We start from the raw sequence: 8148 nt of genomic DNA, 5'->3' as shown, positions 1-8148 counted from the left end.
TTTACATTAAATTTTTTATTTATATTTCATTTGAGAAAGCACTTGGAAAGCGTTATTAAATTTTATATCATCGCGATCTACCAGAATTGCTTCACTTAATTTAGTTAAAAAACAGAATTAGGAAACAGTAAATGAGCCATATTGTGGATAGAAAGAGGTGTTTTATTCAATTGTATAATAAAGTAAATATGACTAGAAAAGTAATACTACATGATACAAAATATATCAAGATAATAGAGAGTCTTGATTGAAGAAGTGTATAGTCTATGTCTATATAGTTTAACTACAATATTATCAGACTCAAGGCTTGTTATTAACTTTAAAATCAACCAATGTTAAAAAAGTAAATAAACTAAAGACACTTGAGGTACTACAGTATTCAGTGTGTAAAAAAAGAAAAGTGATATAAATAATGGATTTTACTTGCTCCCTGATACTGTACTAGTACCTTCAAAAATAAGCTAATTATTTTTGACTTACTAGACTGCTAGCTATAAAATATTACATCCATAAATCAGTATTAGCTATATTGCAGCACTAGCCTTTAAAACGAGAATTAATATCCTAAAAATATTTTCAATGAAAACATTTTTGTAAAAATTAAATGTAAGAACAATATGTTTGACACCTCAAATGTTGAAATCAACTTAAATACTTAGAGAGATGAGTCAACAAACAACAATTGGTGATATGTTCACAATGGGCGGCTTTGGCTGGTACTTATTAGTACTTTTGCCCTTTACCGCTTGACAGTTGCTGCTTTCCTTGTTGGCAGACTAAACAATGGTAATACAGAATATCCACCAACTACAAAGAAACAAGTGAAAAATTGAACCGAAATACAACAAAAATTTTTTTTACAATTAGGTCGTAAACAGCTACCGTACCTCATTCTAATGCAACAAGCCCTGATGGTCATATACAATGTCTTTTTGGTAACCCTAAAACTTGGGTTAAAAATTCTAGATTTATCCTAAAAATACTCTTAGTACCTAATATAATATTTAATACAATATAATTCTTAGACACTACTTTTCACTGAGATTGTAAAACTCATTCTACAAACGTTTGAAAATTACTTATTCATTAAAGAGACTAATAGTAAAGTCTTTTAAGTTTCAGCGAGTTACTAGTCTCGTATTGGACCGTTTCACATAAAATTCACAAATTTTAATCGCCTTATGACTTATCTAGTAGGACAAACTTAAGATAGCTTTAAGTGTAAATAATTTTATATTTAAATCCTAAATATCTTCTACTGTTTAGTTTGTCAAGGCAAAATGTTTAAATTGCCGTACACAAAAAAAGAAAGTTTTTCTAAATAATTCAAAATATCCATAGGCTTTTTCTCTTATTGGCTCAAAGATGTATTTTGACAACATCAATCACCGTAAGACATCATGCGAATATAGAAACGGCAGATAAAAACTAAATTTTTTAGTATAGACGTGAAGCCCAAGTTTCCACTTTATGTGTTAGCAAGCACCAAAGTTTTATTTCAGCAAGCAAGGTAAAAGATGTCTGCTAAGTGTCAACTCTTGTATACTAGATAATATGAAATGTAATGATGCTAGTACAATAAAAAGCCAACTCAAAAAATATTATATTTGTTATAAACCGATAAACGTATATTTAGATACTATTAGGACTCTTAATAGAAAACACGACACTGAAATAATTACACTGATCTGAACAGACGTTCACTGACCTGGATCTCATTGTAGACTGCTCGTTTCGCCTTTGTCCTTAGCGGTAGTGGTGGGGTTAGCTTCTTATCTCTAAGCAAACACAGACTTGTCTAGAATAGCAAACTTCGACTTGTCTAACTTAACTTGTCTCTTCTTGGTCCAAATAAAATACTCCTTACTTTAATATTAATAAAATAAAACATCTTCCTTATAACAATTCCTCCCAACCAAATAAGATAATTCACAAAATAAAATATTTACAAAATAAATTTGGGAGGATTTCTTCTTCGTCTACAAGTCTATTTTGATTGGTGGTTTCCGAGTTCTTTGAGAGCGTCGGAGACCGATAGGGCTTTGGCCGTGTGTCGTCAAACCTCTGTTTTCTTCCATGATTTGATTTTCGTCTTTCCCGTTAGTTGTCTCAGGGGAACTCGTGTTTTCTGGAGTCTTGATGGGTGTTTTAGTCTGTGCTGGTCTCGGACTCTGCTGGAAATTTTCCCTAGGAAATTGAGTCACAATATCATCTTCATCAGATTGAGCCATACATTTTCTCAAGTGGTCTGCGTGCACAAACCTTGTTCTACCATCAACCTTAGCTAGAAACGTAACTGGACTAATAATTTTTATGATGGTTCCAGGTTGCCAGTTTATCTTTTCGTTTCGGACTGTTTTCACAAACACTCGGTCGCTAATATTGAAATTCCGAAAATTTCCCCTGTTTTGATTAGCCGTGTTCACAATCTTTTCTTGCTTATCTAACATCTGTTTAGTTAGGTGCGGTTTTAGAAGGCCTAGGTGGCATTTTGGCTTAAACTTCAAAAACGTCTCGGATGGTGTTTGCCCCGTGATTGAATGGGGAGTGTTCCTGTAGACAAATAGGAATGAATCTATACGGTGTTGTAATGACCTATTGGCTTTGTCTCTATCATCCTGTAACATTTGCTTCACAAAGGCGTCTTTAACGGTTTGTACGGCACGTTCCGCTAGGCCATTTGAGGCCGGATGATATGGAGGCGTCAAGACATGACTAACACCATTTGATCTCAAAAAATCACCAAACTCTTGAGAGGTGAACTGTGGGCCACCGTCTGTCACCACTGTCGAAGCAAGACCATATGCTGCAAAACAGTGTCGGAGTTTCTCAATCGTCCTGCTGGCTGTTGTAGATGGCATGTAAAAAATTTCTATCCATTTTGAATGGCTATCTACAATGATGAGAAATTCCTTTCCCTCGTGATAGGCGAAATCTAGGTGTAATCTTTGCCAGTTATGTTTAGGCCAAGTCCAAGGCTGTAGTGGCGCTAGTGGTGCTGATTTCCGGGTTGTCTGACAAACCATGCATCCCTTTACCATCTCTTCGATGTCTTGGTCCATCCGAGGCCACCACACGTAGCTCCGAGCAAGCGATTTCATTCTTGATTCACCTGGGTGTTCAGTGTGCAGTAATGTTAAAACTTCCTTACGGTGAGTAGGCGGTATAATCACTCGATTGCCCCATAGTAGACAGTTGGAATCAACGGAGAGTTGAGCTGTTTTGTTCAGATAGGGTTTTAGTTGATCATCGTCCGGAAGATTAGGCCAGCCATTTGTTGTATAATCGATTACTTTCGACAAAATAGGATCATACTTGGTTGCTGTTGCTAACTCCTTATAGGTTATGGGCAGCTCGTTAGATGTTGAGAAGAAGGATATTTCACCTTCGTCCTCTGAGCCTTCACAGGGTAGTCTAGACAGGGCGTCAGCGTTGGATATTTCCGATCCTTTCTTATATTTTATCTCATACTGATATGCTGCTAGTGTTAATGCCCAACGTTGGATTCGGGCTGCCGCTAGCGTAGGTATCCCCTTAGTAGGGCCTAATAGAAATATGAGTGGCCTATGATCCGTTACCAGTGTGAACTTGCGACCGTACAGAAAATTGTGGAACTTGCGTATGGCAAATATCAAGGCTAGTGCTTCCTTTTCAACCTGGCTATATTTGATCTCACATTTTGATAAGGTGCGGCTCGCAAAAGCAATCGGACGCTCGGAACCATCTGGTAAGATGTGAGCAATTACGCCACCTATTCCAAAACTAGAGCTGTCACAAGTAACGATTATTTCAAGGTTAGGATCAAAAGGTATTAGAACATTGTCTTTACACAGTAGTTCCTTACTAGTTCTGAATGCTCGTTCACATTCGTCACACCACGTCCATTTGACGTCATTATTTAGCAGCCTATACAAGGGATGTAATATTGTAGATAAGTTAGGTAGAAACTTGCCATAGTAGTTGAGAAGTCCAAGATAAGAACGCAGTTGACTTATATTCTCTGGTCGAGGAGCGTTTACGATAGCTTCAGTGAGAACCTCACTTTGATGAATTCCTCTTGCATCTAGGCGGTGCCCTAAGAAAATCAGAGACTCCTGAAAGAACTCACTCTTGGCATTGTTTACCTTGATTCCATGATCACATAATCGTTGAAGAACAGCATCCACTCGTCCTAACATTTCATCAGTAGATTTTGCTACAATTAAGATATCGTCTAAGTAACAAAAAGTGTTTTCGAGTCCGTTTAAAATCTTATCCATTGCTGACTGGAATAGTGCACCTGCACTAGTAATGCCATAAGGCAGCCTGGCAAACCTAAAAAGACCTTTGTGGGTGGTTATGGTTAGCAGTTCCTGTGAGGATTTGTTAACCTTAAGTTGGTTGTACGCTGCAGAAAGATCAAGCTTTGTAAACAGTTTGGCTCCTGAAATTTGTGAAAAAATGTCATCAGGAGTGGGGAGCGGATAGTAATCCGTTCTTAAGCATGGATTTATTGTCACCTTAAAATCCCCACAAATTCTTACCCTTTTATCAGGTTTGACAACTGTAACAATTGGTGTTGACCATTGCGACTTCGTCACAGGATAGATGATACCGTTACTCTGTAAGTTGTTAAGCTCGTTCTCAACGGCTTCACGTAATGCGAAAGGTACATTCCTTGTCTTACAAAAAACAGGTTTGGAGTTTTCTTTTAATACCAAATCAACAGAAATACCCTTAATTTCACCTATTGTTTGCTCAAAAACTGGTGAATACCTCTTTTTCAAAGTCGAAATTAACTCAGGAATAGGAACAGTCTTACCTTGCGTAAGACGAAGAGCTGCGACGTTTTGTTCTCCGTCCGAGCCATTTGGTTTCATACAGTCCCAGTCCAACTGTATTTTCTCAATCCAGTTCCTTCCCAATAGCGGAGGTTGATGTGAGCCGTTGCTCTCGATGACTACTACTGGCAGGCGCTGACTGCTTCGGCCCGTGGACACGTTGGCCTGGAACTCGCCCAAGATTCGAATTCTCTCTCCAGTATAGGTCTTTAGTTTAACATTACAACTCTCTAAGGTAGGCATTGATTGATTAAACTTTTCAAAATAGACATCTTCAGGCATTACTGTGACTACTGCGCCTGTGTCAATTACCATTTCAACTGGCACATCGTTTATCATAACTTCAGTTACAAAACCACTTTGCTTCTTTGCACTAGAATTAGCATAGGCTATAGTGTATAGCTCCAAGTCGTGGTCAAAATTGTGGCTAACGGGAGGTTCGTCCTCGCTCCCATCACTACCGTCAACATCACACATGTTTAACCTATCACCTTTAGGCCTAAACTTATTTTTATTTTTGCTGCACTTGTTTGATAAATGCCCCTTTCTTTTGCAGTAGAAGCATGTGTACTCTACGTAAGGACAAGCATTAGGATCGTGGGGCTTTCCGCAACGGAAACAAGAAAATTTTCCTAGTTGTGGTTCCCTAGGTCTAAAGTTTTGAGGTTTTGATGATTTCTCAGCAGAACTATGACTCGGGTTAAATCTCCTATTAACGTAACCTATATCCCCAGAAGAAATTTGTTTTTCAGGATGTAGGGATTTGACGTTTCTGTCAGCGTTCTCTATCACAAGTGCCATCTCAAGGGCCTTAGAAAAGGTTAATGTGTCCCCTTCTGCTAATAATTTACTTTGTATATGAGAAGACTTAAGCCCACACAAGAATTTGTCCCTAAGGGCTTCATCCAAAAAATTCCCAAAACTACATGTAGATGCTAGCTTCTTTAGCTGAACTGAGTAATCAGTGATTGATTCACCATCTTTTTGACCCCTTTTGTTAAAAATAAACCTTTCATAGGTAGTATTACAGGTAGGTGTATAGTGTTTCTTAAGCACAGAGATAACCTCTGCAAACTCAACTTCATTTACTTTTTTAGGGTGCAAAAGATCCTTAAGTTTTGTATATAACATCGGTCCCATAATAGAGACAAAAAATGAGAGTTTACTTTCATCCTTGATTGTGTTTATCTTAAAGAAATGTTCTAACCTTTCTACGTAGTTTTCAAACGATTCCAACTCTTCATTAAATTCACTGATCTTTCCCACAATTTGTTTTGAAGACATATTTCAGGATAAATAAAATTCAATTTCACTTTTGGAAGTACACGGATGCACATATCTTGAATAAAAACGTGACTAAATACTTTTCGTAGTCAAACATAACCTGGTTTCAACGATCAGCATCAATTAATTGCACAGCAGACAGCAGCACTGCAATTGCAGTTTTCAACAAGAAGAAATAACAGAAGTAACAGGTATTTGTAACCGGTCAACTTTAGTAGCAGTGTAAAATAAAACTAGTTCCCAAGCAACTGTGATTGCAAGTCACTGTTATAGTTGGAGTCACCGTTACTACTTCACAGTTCCAGTAACCGTTTCGGCAACTTTTCAAAATGGCGTACACTGAGCAAAAACTTGTCGGCAAAATTGACAAAGTTACAACCCGAAGTTAGAGTTATTCTAACGGTAAAAACACGCACTGGATCGATAAAAAGGCCTCGTCGCCACTGTTATAAACCGATAAACGTATATTTAGATACTATTAGGACTCTTAATAGAAAACACGACACTGAAATAATTACACTGATCTGAACAGACGTTCACTGACCTGGATCTCATTGTAGACTGCTCGTTTCGCCTTTGTCCTTAGCGGTAGTGGTGGGGTTAGCTTCTTATCTCTAAGCAAACACAGACTTGTCTAGAATAGCAAACTTCGACTTGTCTAACTTAACTTGTCTCTTCTTGGTCCAAATAAAATACTCCTTACTTTAATATTAATAAAATAAAACATCTTCCTTATAACAATATTATTCTGCTTATAAAGGTTGGATAATGATAGTATAAAACAAAATATAAATACAAGCATATGTTAGCCTAGAACATTACTTTTGTCAGCATAATGAATGTGCTTTCGATAAAAGTTGTATATTATACTTTCACCGATTGAAAATTAAATTTTCGAAGGGATGTCTGTGTATAGAGCTGCTTTTGGTGAAATTTGGTGTGGTGTGTACTAATAAGTCTAGAAGTTATTTTTTTTATTTTTTGAAATCTTGATTTTAACGGTGGTTTTCTCATAAAAACCCATAAAATAATGGAAACATCTCATTTGCTCAAAAATGGCCTTAACGATTTACAACTAAATTTACTATATATTTGTCCTTTTGTCTTTAAACAAGATAGTACAACCCCCATTGGTATAAAAAATATGGTTCAAAATTTACGGCAACTTTTGTGATTCTCCCCACATAAATTAAATAACAGAAAAATCAAATAAAAAATTTACAATTTTTGATTGAAATTGAGTTTGTTAGTCCTTTTAACTCCAAACAAAACAGTACAACCCCTATTGCTGTAAAAATTTCCGTTATAAATAAAGTTATTACAACTTTTGTGATTTTCCTCTTAAATTATCAAAGTTACTCTCACCCATGTGCCATGATAAGGGTTGTTGACAAGCTAATGGGAGAAAGAGATAGTACGTGTCAGATTGCTATTGCTGATACTGTTTGTTTATACTACCTCAGTTTTTTACGTTAAATCCAAAAATGCAGTAAATTTTTGTCATAGAGTTATGTTCTAAGTGTTTGAAAAACTAAATCGAAGATTACAAATTTAAGGTCCATTGAGCAGTTAATATGGTAATTTGGGTAAGTCCAAGTTTTTGCGCCAACTTACACTTAAGGGAGGAAGGTATGTGGAGAGCAAAAAACTGTAAGTAGACACATAAAAATTAATTTTGTAATCGGTGAAAGTATATTTAACATTTGCCGTGCTTTCAAATATTTATTAACATTTTCAACTATAAAAACATTACACTAAAGGAACCAAAAATTTCCAAAACTTTTTTAATGCCTAAAGTGTAGGCAAGGAATAAAGCAGAACAATTATAACAAACAAAAAATGTGTAACAATAAGCTATAAAACACAGCTAACAATCCTAAAAAAAAATATATAATCATAAATGTAAGCTACGCAATTACAAAATTAGTTTGTATAATTAGTTACTTCTTTAGTCGGATCATCTTTGATCTTTCTAAAGCTACTGTACCGTATAATTTTTTTAGGTCGCTATTTGAAAGATCAATCTAGGATAAGACCGAGCTGT

This window comes from Macrosteles quadrilineatus, unplaced genomic scaffold, assembly GCF_028750875.1.
Source record: "Macrosteles quadrilineatus isolate MER2022 unplaced genomic scaffold, UCM_ALF_1.0 Scaffold_8__2_contigs__length_117827958, whole genome shotgun sequence".
NCBI classification, from domain to species: Eukaryota; Metazoa; Arthropoda; class Insecta; order Hemiptera; family Cicadellidae; genus Macrosteles; species Macrosteles quadrilineatus.
This window is presented reverse-complemented; position numbering follows the sequence as displayed.